Source organism: Toxotes jaculatrix, chromosome 20 (assembly GCF_017976425.1).
Source record: "Toxotes jaculatrix isolate fToxJac2 chromosome 20, fToxJac2.pri, whole genome shotgun sequence".
Classification (NCBI taxonomy): domain Eukaryota; kingdom Metazoa; phylum Chordata; class Actinopteri; family Toxotidae; genus Toxotes; species Toxotes jaculatrix.
Genome location: NC_054413.1, coordinates 176508 through 192362, shown reverse-complemented (window position 1 = coordinate 192362; position 15855 = coordinate 176508). Strand labels below are relative to the sequence as shown.

Genomic DNA, 15855 nt, shown 5'->3' with positions numbered 1-15855 from the left:
TTTTTATTTGTTTTAAAGCAAAAAAAAGTCCCAGTTTGTCTTTTGAATCTACTTCGAGCTGCTCGACGATCAGTCGACTCACAAAAACAATGATCAGCAACTGTCTGAATAATCAATATCAGCCCACTTCCAATAATCAGAACAGGAAAAGTCCAACTGATTGATCCAGAAGTCCAGAGACATTTTTCAGAATCGGCTTTGTCCTCCGGTTATTCTGGTTTTCACTGGATGAAAGTAAAGAGCTGAAGACTGAGACCTGTCCTCTCACACAGAGTCCTGTTGTTCAGTATTACCCAACACTGAGCGACCAGCTGAATGTTAACGACACGGCAAACCGCTCCCGTCACAGAATCACTGAGCTGAGACACGCTTCACACGCGTGTCAGCACAAACTACACGTCTGAACCAAGCAGGAAACCACGGAGCCAGGAAACAAACCGCTGCAGGTGACTCTGCACGAAGAATCCTGTCACAGAGGAGGAGAACAGCTGGTTTTACTGGTTTTCATAAACCAGATTAAAGAGAATCTCCAGCAATAAAAGAAGGAACCAGAGGAACTGAGCTGAAAGAAGACAGCTCAGCACACGGAGACACAACCTGACGCTCACACTGCATCCTGAGACACCACCGTGGGTAACAAGAGTCCAGATAAAGGATCTCAGCTCAGGAGGAAAACCAGTTCAGACCGACAAAGAAACCAGTTCAAGAAGAAACTGGATGAACAAGAGACCAGATCCAGAGAACGTCAGGCGACAGGAGCACGAAGAAGAAGTTAGGTTAAGAACGAATGAAGGAACTACATCGTACTGCCTGAAGGAGAGGATGCCCCCCCCCCCACACACACACACACACACACACACACACACTCTGACCTAGATCATCACTTAAATATAATAAGTCCCCCATCAGGATCCCTCCCTCTATTAACTGTGTGTAAGCAGGCTTAGCTAATGTGTGTGTTATTATCACCTGCCGCTGTGTGTGTGTGTGTTTAGCTTTAGCAGCGATTAGCCTCACAGTTACCCGTTAGCATGTGGTGATGCTAACAGCCCGCCAAACCAAATCCAAGGTGATTGGATGAGACTGGACAGACAGGGGGGAGGTGACACGTGGAGCTCCCAGCAGCACCTGGGGCTGTGTGTGTGTGTGTGTGTGACTGGAAGTGACAGTGGACACACACACTGTGACAGACAGCAGTGGTGGCATTTAGCTGGTGAGACACAACACACATACACACACACACACACACACACACACAAATACAGAGTGACAGTGAAGATGAGACAAGATGGCAGCAAGGTATTCAGATGGACGGAAAGGCAGGAGGGAGACAAGGAAGGAAAGAGGGAGAGAAGGAAGGAGAGAGAGAGAAGGAAGGAAGCAGGAGAGAAGGAAAGGAGGATGGTTGACTATAAATGAAGAGCTAGTGAAGGAAACAGGAAATTAAAAAAGAAAATCTGAAACTTGAGAGTGAGGCAGAAAGGAAGGTGGAGAAAGATTTAAAAGGAAAGGATGTGAGGAAAGAAAGAAAAGCAGAGGAGGAGAGAATCAGTAGAAAAGAAAGGAATAAAATAACACAAGGAAGTAAAGGAGTAAATATGATCTAAAGAAGGAAACAGTAAAAGAAAAAAGAGCTAGAAAAGTAAGAAAGACAGCAAGGGTAGAAAAAAGGAGGCCAGGAGTGAGTAAGAAAAAGGAGGAAGGGAAGAGAAAATGGAGGAAGGAGGGAGGGAAGGAAGGAAGGAAGGAAGGAAGGAGTAAAAATGGGGGAAATAAAGGACAGGAAAAGGTGGAGAAGACATGAGGAGGTAGGAAAGGAGACAACCTCAGTGTTCATTGATGTCTATAATAAGAAACACTGATTAGACACACACACACACACACACACACTCACACACACACACACACACACACACACACACACACACACACACACACACACACACACTCCTGCTGCTCTACTTTGAAGGGCGTCAAACTGTATTTCTGTGTTTGTTAAGGTATGTGAAGTGTACATGTAAATATATATTTACTGTGTGTGTGTGTGTGTGTGTGTGTGTGTGTGTGTGTGTGTGTGTGTGTGTGTGTGTGTGTGTGTGTGTGTGAGTGTGTGTGTGTGTACTGATCTCCAGCAGGAACACTAACTGGGCACTAACAGCATTAGCGTTAGCACAGCAAGCTAACTTGCCTCAGGCCAAACATGAATAATGCAGCAGTCAGCCCAGTGCCTCTGGGTGTGTGTGTGTTACTGTGTGTGTGTGTGTGTTGTTGTTGTTGTGTGTATCGCTGTTATCTGGCTGTACTTGAGGCTGTCTATATGACGGTATTAGAATAATATGCTAATTACTAATAATTACCCTGTAATATACACACATGGATTATCTCCCCCAGTCTCCCCCAGTATCTTCCCCCAACACCCCCCACCCCCCAAGGCTGGGACTCCTCCTGGCAAGGACGAGGAGGAGGAAGGGGGGGCTGCAGGACTGGACTGAACCTTTTCAAACATCCTCTGAAACACGGTTCTCATGAGCTAACGGAACCTCAGGAGAACAGTTCTGATACCGACTGTATGAACACGGTTCCCCAGCAGCTACAGGAGGAAATGAAGGAGGAGCAGCTCCGATCAGCGACGCTCACGAATCCACCTGCCAACAAAAACGTGCAGATCTGTAGGCGATTATCTCAGAAGACGCCTCAACGTCTTTACAGGTGCGAATCACCAGAACCGCACCGTAACTTCACCGTCACCCGGTTTCCTACACAGCACGTACACCTGAAACCTGCTGTCCTCAGTCAGGGAGGGGCAGAGGACAGCAAAGACGGAAGCAGAGGGATAATTAAGTCAGTCCAACGTCCCAACAAATGAGACACTTGAGCTCCCAGTGAGTCTGTTTCCTCTGAACTGGGACCACAGGTACCGACCACAGACCAGCTCAGCCTGTCCTGGGGCGAGCTGCCGACCCAGATCAGCTCAAACAGGCCTGATGTGGAACGACGGTCCGTCGGACCGAGCTCAAAGCATCGACCAGCGATGACCGCGTGAAAAAGCAAAACCACAGGAAGAGACACACAAAGACCCACAATCACACCTGAACAACAAGACAAAACCCATCAACCCTGCAGGGGGTGTTACTGTGTGAGTGGCTCCGTGTGTCCACTGTCCGTCCTCATCTGTCAGACTGTCAGCTCATCACCCGCAGGACAGCAGCTGTCACTCTGTCTTAATGTCCTGTTTCAGGCTCCGCCTCCATCAAAGGTCCACCATGAACCAGACCAGATCTGTCAGAATGAGTCCACGTGGCAGCCGGTCCATCCGAAAGTCTCTGTGCAGTCCAAATGTGAAGGACACAACCTTGTTTGATGGAGGTGATCCTCATAAAACCAGAGAAGAGTCTGTGTTGGTTCTGACTTCTGTTAAATCTGACATGCAAAAGAACCAAAAAAGCCGGGAGGTTTCAGATGTCTTTCACAAAGGGTTATGGGTTCTCCAGAGTCCTTAGGATGTACAAACGTTCGTAAGTGGTTTGGACCAGTACTTCAGGAAGTTTCTGGGTCCACAGGAGAACACGGAGAAGCTCTAAAGGTTTTTAGGTCTGTGAAAATGGCAACAGAGAAATTTTACAGGTTTGAGGGAATTAGCTGTTCTAAGAAGAGGTTCTTAAACTGATTCTAGTAAGTACCTGTTCTTTCTTCAGACAGTTTTAGACCTGAGGGAGTCCCAGCAGTGGGTTAGAAACTTCCAGTGTTCTACGTGTTCAGACATTCCATGGGTTCTGAACTGGGTTCTAACAGTCATTCAGGGGGTTACTGGGGGCTACTGGGGTTACTGGAGTCCCTGACAGGGACAGGGAGTGTTTCTGTGAATCCTTTAGAACAGTTCAGCCTTTCTGAAGAAATGTCAAGGGTCCTTAAGCGGGTTCAAGTAGACATCCAAGGTAAATGACAGAGAGACAGACAGGCAGGCAGACAGAGAGACAGAGAGACAGACAGATATGTAAATGACAGTGAATTTTAATGAAAAATCAAATAATCCAGAGTTGACAGACGTTTCTTTAAACTGTGCAGGTCAGAAGAACAGAGCAGATTAGAAGCGATCATAAACCCAGAGACACGAGGGATTAGACTGTGTGTGATCCAGGGAGAGACGGGGTAATCAAAGACAAGAAAAGAAAAATCTGTGCTTCTTAATCTGTTGTTCTTATTTCCACAAGTCCTCTCAGATCCTTTCTGTCCCTCCTATGAACAATCAGAGCGTCTCTGCCGTCCCAACAAATCCAGAACCATCAGCTGATCTCACATCAGCTTCAGGATTCACATTCTCCAGCTACACTTTCACTGATCAGATCAATAATTTAAGCTGATCAACTCTGTAGTGTTGAATCAGGACCGTCAGTGTTTGGATCAGGATCAGCTGACTGGGACTGAATAAAGCTCAGCTTCACTGATTCTTCAGTCAGGACTCACAGCAGATCTGTGACGACTGACAGCTGAAGAAAGAAGACGAGGACAAAAAGGAGGAAAAAGGACGTTAAGGAGAAGAAAGAGCCCAGAGTGAGGAGGGAGACCGAGACGTTCAGAGGACTTTATCTGTCCTGCTGAGTCCTCATAAATCTGAGTGTGTTTCAGTGTGTGTGCTGCAGTGATCGATACAGCAGGAGATTGTTTTCTTCTCACGCGTCCACTTTTCCTGAAACTTGCTGAATTTATCTGTTGTTAACATTTAAATCGCCGAGCTTCATCGTTAGAGACGCTCGTCTTTCACTCCAGGAAAATCAACCTGAAGAAGCTAAAGTGGAAAATGGCTCTGTTTGTTTTATCATAGAAATATAGCTGGAACGTTAGCAGGAAGCTAAAGCATAAAAACCCTGATGATGGACAACAGCAGCACAGCAACTCAACAACACAACAACACAGCAACACAACAGCACAGTGACAGGCTCAGCACTGCCACACACACCTCTCTCACTTCATTCATCTTTGAAAGGCAGAGCCCAGCTGCACTGCAGGACGTTACAGGTGAGATATCACGAGGCTGAAGTGAAACCAGGTGAACGCAGCAGCGTCAGAGTTTCTACACGTCAGTGAACTGAACATCTGCTGCAGCTGTCAGTGTAAGAGCAGGGCTGCAGCTCCAGCACCCTGACTCCGGACTGAGCATGAGACACAAGCTGTCAGCAGAGACCAGGATCCTGTGCTGTTAACATACCAGACTTCATAGAGAAATCAGAGGATTTTAGAGCCAAATCAGCAGACAATTAACCCAACAAACAACAGGCTCACACACACACACACACACCAACACAGAGGTGTGTAAATGTCAAGGATGACACCTCCAGCTGATGAAGAGCACACCAGAGTCTGCACCTCACCCCCTGACACCCCCTCCTCACCCCACTCACCCCAGCACACAGAAGGTCATCTCTAACCTCCAGCAGAGACAGAGGGAGGAGATCACTGAGCCCAGCAGAAGCTGAAAAGGTCCTCTCCCTCAGGACTCACTCACAATACAACACAATGCACAACGCACACAGACACACATTAACATGCAGGGTAACACTCAGTCAGTCACAGCAGGTGTGAGGCTGTTTGACTGAGGATTTCCTCACAGCTTCACTGGACGGGACGAGATGAGGCGACCTGATGCTACCAGATCAAAGCTAAAACAATCAATAATCAATCATTTACTAAGTGAGAACACCGAACAGCTGATGTGTCAGTGTTCTCTCACCTGGGTTCATGTTGGAGTCAAAGACATATTTGTAGATTTTGGACTTCAGACATCACCCTGGATGCTAATCGTTAGCATCAGCATCCCAGATAAAATGAGACGAGATGACGTGAGACAGTGAGATGAAACAAGAAGAGGTGGAATAATGTCTATGTACTAAAACAGGAAATGAGACAATGAGATGAGACGTTAGATGTGACGGGATCAGCTGAGAGGAGACGACACTGAGTGAAGTTAGGTAGAAGAACAGAATAAAACCTGAGAAGAGAGGGAACGAGAGAGAGGAGGGGAAGGCTGGTGGAGTGAGACAGTGAGATGTGACATGAGATGAGATGATGAGGTGATGAAATGATGAGGTGATGAGGTGATGAGATGAAATGATGGATGAGGTGAAATGGGATTAAATTACGTAAAATGTGAACAGTGAAAAAGACCAAAGTGAAACTAAAAGATGAGACAAAACATCAACAGCTTGTAAGAAAAATAACATCAATAATAATAATAATAATAATAATAATGAGTGTAGCCCAACAAAAAGCAGAGATGCTGATCTTTGTGCGTGTGTGTGTGTTGTTGTGTTCTCAGCCATGAAACACACACACTCACTCCAAAACCATCCATTCCACTCCCTCCTCTCCTCTCTGCCTGCAGCTCCCTCATGGCTCTCAACCACTAATGCAATAGTGCTGGGAGCCAGCCCGGGGGGGCGAGGGGGGCGGGAGCGGGGGGCGTAGGGGCTCACAATCCCCCCCTGCCCCCCCTCTCCAAGCTACTGTGTAAAACTGCTGTTAGAGATAAATAAAGTTTTGAATTGAATGAAATGCAGATTTGTAAATATTTTGATTGTGTTTTTCAGATCGATTTTTCTTTCACTGAATTTTGGACTGCGTGATCTGAAGCTCACCTGACTCACCTTCAAGTCGAAGGCTTTTCTCCTACAGATAAATAAGAAGATCAGAAACCTTCGGCTGGAGCTGATCTCGCTCCTCTTCCTCTCTCTTTAACCTCTCTTAACCTCGACCAATCCCAGAGGTGGTTCTTGGTTTCCCGCGGTTACGCTCTGACACACATACAGCCAATCATTAATCAGAGTCTGGTGGCATATTAAGAGTCTGCAGCCGCCCAAGGACACACACACACAGTGACCCAGAAACCCAGTACAAAGACGTCTCAGAAAGCAGGAGGTCGTCACACACTGAGCACGCTCAGTGCGAAGGCAGCGACCGCAGGCCGACGCTCAGAGCATCAGTTTGATCTGACAGAGAATAACAGAGGAACATAAACGCTGCACACCGTGATGCCTTCACTGTCCGTCATAAACACCTGCACACACCTGTGTCAGGTGCCAGCTTCTAACGCCAAATAAACTTTATTGATCAAAAATCTGGAGCAACCAACAGAGAAGATTTCACAGGAAGTTTGTTCCAAAGAGGAAAGGCTGTTTGTTTTTCTCCTCCGTGCAGGAACACGCTCAGCATCACCTGCGTTCGTTCTGCAGCGCAGTCACCTGACCTGAACAGGTGTTCCACAGGAGGAGGGTTTCAAAATGTTCTGAGTCCAGAATCCAGAACCTGGTTCCACTGATGGACCGGGCCCAGCTCAGCAGCTTCGGTTCTGCTGATGGACCGGGCCCAGCTCAGCAGCTTCGGTTCTGCTGTTCACCTCTTTGGTTCTGTCCTGGACAAACTGGACTTCAACCAGTTCAAGTAAAAACAGCATTAAAGTCAGAAACCGTCTGAGGACTGGACTGGACTAACTAGACTAACTGGACTAACTGGACTAACTGGACTAACTGGACTGAACTGGACTAACTGGACTAACTGGACTGGACTCCACTGATCAGTCGCTGGTTGTTTATTTCGACTTGGTTCAGAAAACACCTGCTTCAGACTCTGAGCATCTGAATCCAGCTCAGCTGCTGAGCCCGAAACATGATTAATATTTAAACACACACACACACTGTAACACACACTCAGTGACACACACACTGTAACACACACTCAGATATTAGCTGCATATGAATATTTACTGTAGTAATGTAGGTTAAATAGCAGCTTCTGGGCCTGAAGTCCCTGAAGGCTTTAATGACACACACCACAGGAGAGAGAGAGAGTGTGTGTGTGTGTGTGTGTGTGTGTGTGTGTGTGTGTGTGTGTGTGTGTGTTAGCTGGCAGCACTTTTCACATCATTATCATATGATGGTTGATAAAAGAAGAGAAAGTGTTAAAATCTGAATAAAATATTTAACCTTCCTCCTTAAGTCTCAGTCAGCACTGAGCAGAGAGACAGGCAGAGAGACAGGCAGGCAGAGAGACAGACAGGCAGAGAGACAGGCAGAGAGACAGACAGGCAGAGACACAGGCAGAGAGACAGACAGAGAGATAGGCAGGCAGAGAGACAGACAGGCAGAGAGACAGGCAGAGAGATAGACAGACAGAGACACAGGCAGAGAGACCGGCAGAGAGAGACAGGCAGAGAGACAGGCAGAGAGACAGGCAGAGAGATAGACAGACAGAGACACAGGCAGAGAGACCGGCAGAGAGAGACAGGCAGAGAGACAGGCAGAGGCACAGGCAGAGAGACAGACAGACAGAGACACAGGCAGGCAGAGAGACAGACAGACAGAGACACAGGCAGAGAGACAGGCAGAGAGACAGAATGGCAGAGAGACAGACAGACAGGCAGAGGCACAGGCAGAGAGACAGACAGGCAGAGACACAGGCAGAGAGACAGGCAGAGAGACAGGCAGAGAGACAGACAGACAGGCAGAGAGACAGGCAGAGAGACAGGCAGAGGCACAGGCAGAGAGACAGACAGGCAGAGACACAGGCAGAGAGACAGACAGAGAGACAGACAGACAGGCAGAGAGACAGACAGGCAGAGAGACAGGCAGAGGCACAGGCAGAGAGACAGACAGGCAGAGACACAGGCAGAGAGACAGACAGGCAGAGAGACAGGCAGAGAGACAGACAGGCAGGCAGAGAGACAGACAGAAAGGCAGAGAGACAGACAGAGAGACAGGCAGAGGCACAGGCAGAGAGACAGACAGACAGAGAGACAGGCAGAGGCACAGGCAGAGAGACAGGCAGAGAGATAGGCAGGCAGAGAGACAGACAGGCAGAGAGACAGGCAGAGGCACAGGCAGAGAGACAGGCAGAGAGACAGACAGAGAGACAGGCAGAGAGACAGGCAGGCAGAGAGACAGACAGGCAGAGAGACAGGCAGAGGCACAGGCAGAGAGACAGACAGACAGAGAGACAGGCAGAGAGACAGACAGGCAGAGAGAAAGGCAGAGAAAGACAGACAGACAGGCAGAGAGACAGGCAGAGACACAGGCAGAGAGACAGACAGAGAGACAGACAGGCAGAGACACGGGCAGAGAGACAGACAGACAGAGACACAGGCAGAGAGACAGGCAGAGAGACAGACAGACAGAGACACAGGCAGAGATACAGGCAGAGAGACAGACAGGCAGAGAGACAGGCAGAGAGAGACAGACAGGCAGAGAGACAGGCAGAGAGACAGACAGAGAGACAGACAGGCAGAGACACAGGCAGAGAGACAGGCAGAGACACAGGCAGAGAGACAGACAGGCAGAGACACGGGCAGAGAGACAGACAGGCAGAGACACAGGCTGAGAGACAGACAGGCAGAGAGACAGGCAGAGAGACAGGCAGAGACACAGGCAGAGAGACAGGCAGAGACACAGGCAGAGAGACAGACAGACAGAGACACAGGCTGAGAGACAGACAGGCATTAGGTGAACCTTGGCTCACAGGCCCAGCTGGGCAGAAAATCCCACAGGTGAAGCTGTGAACCTGCTGCGATCGTCCCACAGCTTCAGCAGCACCTGAACACAACACTGTGATGAGACAGGTGCAAACAGCTGGATGAACAGGAACATTCATCCATTCATGCTGAGTTTGTTAGAAACAAAGCAGGAGCTGAAAGTTTCTCTGAGGCCTGAGGATTCATCTGTACGAGGAGCTGCAGGGTCAGAGGTCAGAGGGGAGGAGTTTATCACACGATCCGCCTACTTCTGCACGACGACAAGGAAACAGGCCCCGTGTGATCCTGATCACACACACTGCCACACACACACTGCCACACACACACACACACACTTCAGTCAGAAACTCCTGTGGAGAGTCCTCACAAGACCACAAGTCCCACGTTTGTGTGTGAAACAGACGTGTTTTAAGTTTGCTGATCAGGCAGAATACTGATAACACACACACACACACACACACACACACACACACTAATCCCCGTCTCATTAGTTCACTCTGTCTCACACACACACACATCTTCAAACAATAATCCTATGAATATGATCAGGGATTTGGGCCACAACACTAATCAGACTGACATCTCTGGACAGGGATTAGACACACACACACACACACACACACACACACACACACACACACACACTGTAATCTTTTGCCAACTGCATCTTATAATCTGATGTCAGAGAAATAATTTGGTTAATCTGAAGATCGACATCTCACTTTAACAAACAGACTTCCTGCTGTCAGGGAGACACACTGTTACCGTGACAACAGTCTTGATACTTTCAGGTGCCCCCTCACCTGCACGACGTCCTTACACTGTTTGACGACTTGAATAAGAGTTAGGTGTTGTTTTCTGGTGGGCGTGGCCTTGTGGGCGTGGAGTGTAATATCTGAACCGTAGTTTCGCGGTGGCGTGCCCGCGTCACTCTGTTACTGATGGAACGTGTTTAAACGTGGATCAGCTTTTGGTTTGGAATTCAACATCAGAAACTGAATTTAATCAATAATCGATGTGCGTGTGATCGATCTCTGCCTGACGTCGTGTTTCTCCGGCTCTACGTTTCCTTCCTTCTCCTCTCACATCGTTGTGTGTCCGTGTTTGTGAATGTGACCTCGTGTTAAGCTGTCCTGTGGTGAGTTCAGGGACAGGGGGAGATTTGGATCTCGGTTACAGAGCTCAGCGCTGACACCGGCCCCCCTCTGTGAGCTCTCAGAAACATAAATCCTGCTCCACAGCTTCTATCTCATCTCTCATGTTAAACAAAAGGAGCCTTAATCCAGCTTCCTTTAATCCCCGATGGGTTTGCAGACGCTGCGTCTGAAGGCACCGCATTAATCCCAGAGGCCACCGGGGCCGATCGCAGCGTCTCAGCCCGCCGGGGATCCTTTCTCCAGCATCTTTAATCCAACACGGACCCACCGCAAACACACAGGAAGTCCTGCTGTCTGAAGCTGGAAACGGGAACTTTCCCTCTGTGGCTGCAGATAATTTGACGCTCTGATGTGGATTTATGTGCAGATTAAAAGCAACAAAGACTCCTGCATCTTTTACATTACTGAAATACAAACATGAAAACATGAAGCACGGAGCTGCAGGAGGGAGGACAGGGAGGAGAGGGGGAGGAAATCCAAGAGATTAGCTCCATGTTTGATTCATTTCTCTGTTACTGAGGAGGAGAGGGAGGAGGGGGAGGAGGAGAGGGAGGGGGAGGAGGAGGAGGAGGAGGAGAGGGAGAGGGAGGAGGGGGAGGAGAGGGAGGAGGAGGAGGAGAGGGAGAGGGAGGAGGAGGAGGGGGAGGAGGAGGAGAGGGAGGAGGAGGAGGAGAGGGAGGGGGAGGAGGAGGAGGAGAGGGAGGAGGAGGAGGAGAGGGAAGAGGAAGAGGAGGAGGAGGAGGAGAGGGAGGAGGAGAGGGAGGAGGGGGAGGAGAGGGAGGGGGAGGAGGAGGAGGAGGAGAGGGAGGAGGAGGAGGAGAGGAAGAGGAAGAGGAGGAGGAGGAGGAGAGGGAGGAGGAGAGGGAGGGGGAGGAGGAGGAGGAGAGGGAGAGGGAGGAGGGGGAGGAGAGGGAGGAGGAGGAGGAGAGGGAGAGGGAGGAGGAGGAGGGGGAGGAGGAGGAGAGGGAGGAGGAGGAGGAGAGGGAGGGGGAGGAGGAGGAGGAGAGGGAGGAGGAGGAGGAGGGAGAGGAAGAGGAGGAGGAGGAGGAGAGAGGGAGGAGGAGGAGGAGAGGGAGGGGGAGGAGGAGGAGGAGAGGGAGGAGGAGGAGAGGGAGAGGGAGGAGGGGGAGGAGGAGGAGGAGGAGGAGAGGGAAGAGGAAGAGGAGGAGGAGGAGGAGAGGGAGGAGGAGAGGGAGGAGGGGGAGGAGAGGGAGGGGGAGGAGGAGGAGAGGGAGGAGGAGGAGAGGGAAGAGGAAGAGGAGGAGGAGGAGGAGAGGGAGGAGGAGAGGGAGGAGGGGGAGGAGGAGAGGGAGGGGGAGGAGGAGGAGGAGAGGGAGGAGGAGGAGGAGAGGAAGAGAGAGGAGGAGGAGGAGGAGAGGGAGGAGGAGAGGGAGGAGGAGGAGGAGAGGGAAGAGGAAGAGGAGGAGAGGGAGGAGGGGGAGGAGGAGAGGGAGGGGAGGAGGAGGAGGAGAGGGAGAGGGAGGAGGAGGAGGGGGAGGAGGAGGGGGAGGAGAGGGAGGGGGAGGAGGAGGAGGAGAGGGAGGAGGAGGAGGAGGAGAGGGAAGAAGAGGAGGAGGAGGAGGAGGGGGAGGAGGAGGAGGAGAGGGAGGAGGAGGAGGAGAGGGAAGAGGAAGAGGAGGAGGAGGAGGAGGGAGGAGGGGAGGAGGGAGAGGGAGGGGGGGGGGGAGGAGGAGGAGGAGGGAGGAGGAGGAGGAGAGGGAAGAGGAGGAGAGGAGGAGGAGGAGGAGGAGGAGGAGGAGGAGGAGGAGGGAGGAGGAGGGAGGAGGAGAGGGAGGAGGAGGAGGAGAGGGAGGCGGAGGAGGAGGAGGAGGGAGGAGGAGGAGGAGGAGAGGAGGAGGGAGGAGGAGGGGGAGGAGGAGGAGAGGGAGGAGGAGGAGGAGAGGGAGGGGAGGAGGAGGAGGAGGGAGAGGAGGCGGAGGAGAGGGAAGAGGAAGAGGAGGGAGGAGGAGAGGCAGGAGGAGCGGGAGGAGGGGAGGAGGAGGAGGGAGGGGGAGGAGGAGGAGGAGGAGGAGGAGGAGGAAGAGGAGGAGGAGGAGGAGAGGGAGGAGGAGAGGGAGGAGGAGGAGGAGAGGGAAGAGGAAGAGGAGGAGAAGGAGAGCGGGAGGAGGGGGAGGAGAGGGACGAAGAGGAGGAGGAGGAGGGGGAGGAGGAGGAGGAGAGGGAGGAGGAGGAGGAGGAGGGAAGAGGCCGGCGGAGGAGGGAGCGGCGGAGGGGAGGCGGAGAGGGAGGGCGGAGGCGGAGGAGAGGGACGAGGAGGAGGAGGAGGAGGAGGAGGAGGCGGAGGAGGAGGAGAGGGAGAGGACGAGGAGGAGGAGGAGGAGGAGGCGGAGAGGGAGGAGAGGGAGGAGGAGGAGGAGGAGGAGGTCAGGAGCATCAGAACCAAGAGTTTTCTGCTGCAGAGGTCGACAGCAGCAACAACTTCTTTAATTTCTGAACATGTGTCTCTGACTCCTGCTGTACGGTAACTGTTAGGGGACCACTACCTCCGCCACGGAAACACACACTGCAACACACACTGTAACACACTAACACTATTAAAGGTTACTCTGTGTGTGTGTGTGCAGCAGCTAAAAGCCTAAATTGGCTTAAGAAACTGGCTGAGAAAGTCATATGATCCTACACACACACACACACACACACACACACACACACACACACACACACACACACACACACACACACACCGCTCTGTGTTAATACAAACTTCCTTCACAGTGGCTCAGAGATGTTGTGGTAGTTTACTTTACTTTTGTTCAGTTTACTTTTTCACTTTGTTCAGGTCAAAGGTCTTTTGTCGTCATGGTGACAATAACCAGGTAGTTTTCCACCACAGCCCCTCCCACTGAGGAAGAAGGAGAGGGAGGAAGAGGAAGTCTCAGAGGTTTGAGGAGAGATAATTAACTCACTGAGGACCCAACACACACACACACACACACACCTGACTACACTGTGTGTATTTAATCTGTGAGCTTCATTAAAACCCTGACGAGACAGAACAAAGAGCTGACTGCACCTGAACACACACACACACACACACACACACACAATATAACACACACTCTCACACTCACACATACTCAGGAGGAAAAGGTAAAGTCCTGAATCAGCGACAGTCCTGAACCTGGACACACCAGGTCATCAGGGAGCATGAGTATGTGTGTCTGTGTGTGTGTGTGTGTTACAGTGTGTGTTGCTGAGTTCACAGTAGTTCTCTAATTACAGACTCTTCTCTGTGTCTTTGCTCCTTTTCTCAGGTTCCAGTCTCTGCTGCTCCTTCTGACAGGAAACACCTGGAATCACCTGGAAACACCTGGAATCACCTGGAAGAATCTGTGGACTTTACATCCTGGTGACAAAATAGTTTTAAACGACAGAATCCTGGATCCTGGTTTCCTGCTGAAGACGCAGCTCATCGTCTGCAGAGACTCGGAGCCTGAGTCCGTCCAGGAAGCCCCGCCCCCCTCTGACTCACATGTTTGTCAAACAGAAACATAACAAAGACAAAAACTACAAATCCTGGACCAACTGACAACAACAAGCTGAATGTCGCCTTGACGACCGAGCACGCTCATTAGCTTCGCTCCATCTCCGCCGTTATCAGGGCATGGCGACCATCTTGGACTCAGACCGCTGAGAGTTTAATTTCATTCTCTGCTGCTTCACACACACACACACACACACTGCACCCCTACAGCCGTCCATATGTGCAGCAGAGAAGGACGGACAGGAGGAGAAATCAAACACACCCCCAGGCTGCAGACAGACAGACAGACAGAAAGCTGAGGAGTCCTCGCTGTTCTGGACGTTTACCTCCAGCACAGGACAAAACTTGAGTCCACTCAGTCCAACATTCACTGAGCACTTTATTAGAAACACCTATACACCTGCTAATTCATGCCAGAATCAGCCAATCACGGGCAGCAGCAGACAGAGGTCAGAGGTCAGACTGGCTACGCTCACTGAGATAACCACTCCCTACAACTGCACCAGCAGAGACCACGTCAGAGTCCAGGCCATCAGCCAAGACCAGAGACCCGAGGCTGCAGTGGACACAGTGGAAGACTGGAGAACCCGTCTTCAGTCGTCTGAAGGGGCGGGGTTTCTGCTCATCCCTTCATGGACACAGGTCATCTGTGTGTGTGTGTCTGTGTGTGTGTGTGTGTGTGTGTGTGTGTGTTCACTGTGACAGAGACGGCTGCTGATCTGTTTGTCATGTTAGAAACAAAGAGGTTTGATCCCCGCTGCCCCCACAGGTGAACAGAGGAACAACAGCTGACTGAAAACACACAAACACACACGCACGCGCACACACACGCGCACGCACACACACACACATGCACATCCATCTGTGTGAATCCACACGTATAAAATGTCCAGATAAAGACAGAGAAGATGCAGCGAGTGGGGACGTGTTCAGGGACACACAGCGACCGCCAGACAAACTGAAATCATTGTGGTTACACTGGAGCTGAGACAGGGACAGTCTCCACTGTGAAGACGTCCCCTTCATTCAGATCTTCTCTCACAGTAACTGTGTGGTTTTGGACAAACAAGACGTCACACTCTCAGAGGCCAGAGACACGTCCGGTCAGTTCAAGATGTCAAACTGCTCTACATGATGAAACGTGTCCCCCTGTGCTGCGTCTCTTCCTCCTCCACGCCGCTCGTCATCTGCAGCAAAGGCAACGAAAAAACCTCGACAGCTGCTGCAAATATGATCAATACGACTGATCACGTCCAACCTTCCTGTGTCAGTAAAAACATGGAGTTCAGCTGCTGAGTGGAACCACGCCATGGAGGAAAGTGTCTCCTCTCTGAATTCTGTCTGAGCTTCAGGGTAAAAACAGGCAGAATCCTAATGGAGTTCAATATGTTGATGGATGAAAACAGAGTGAAAGGATGAAGTTTACTCTTCTTCTTCCTCTGCTCCTCTGTGCTGCACTTCCAAACATCTGCAGCTGCTGCAGGACCACACGCTGATTCTCCAGCGAATCAATCGATATGATCAATAAGGACGTTTAGTTTTCACCAGTGTAAAGTTCAGTGTGTCACCTCTTCCTCAGCGCGGCCATTTAATGCTCCACTGTCTGCGAAATCTGCAGCTTCAGCTGGAACTTCACCAGTAACACCACTATCACCAGTAACACCAGTAACACCACT

The 15855-nt window shown here is 50.7% G+C and overlaps 1 protein-coding gene across 3 annotated transcripts in view; it reads right to left on the bottom strand.

Annotated features, from left to right (window-relative positions):
* Window positions 1–15855, bottom strand: part of LOC121200828 (receptor-type tyrosine-protein phosphatase mu-like) — a 79074-nt gene that overhangs the window by 62503 nt on the left and 716 nt on the right. The gene's annotated exons all lie outside the window — the stretch shown is intronic.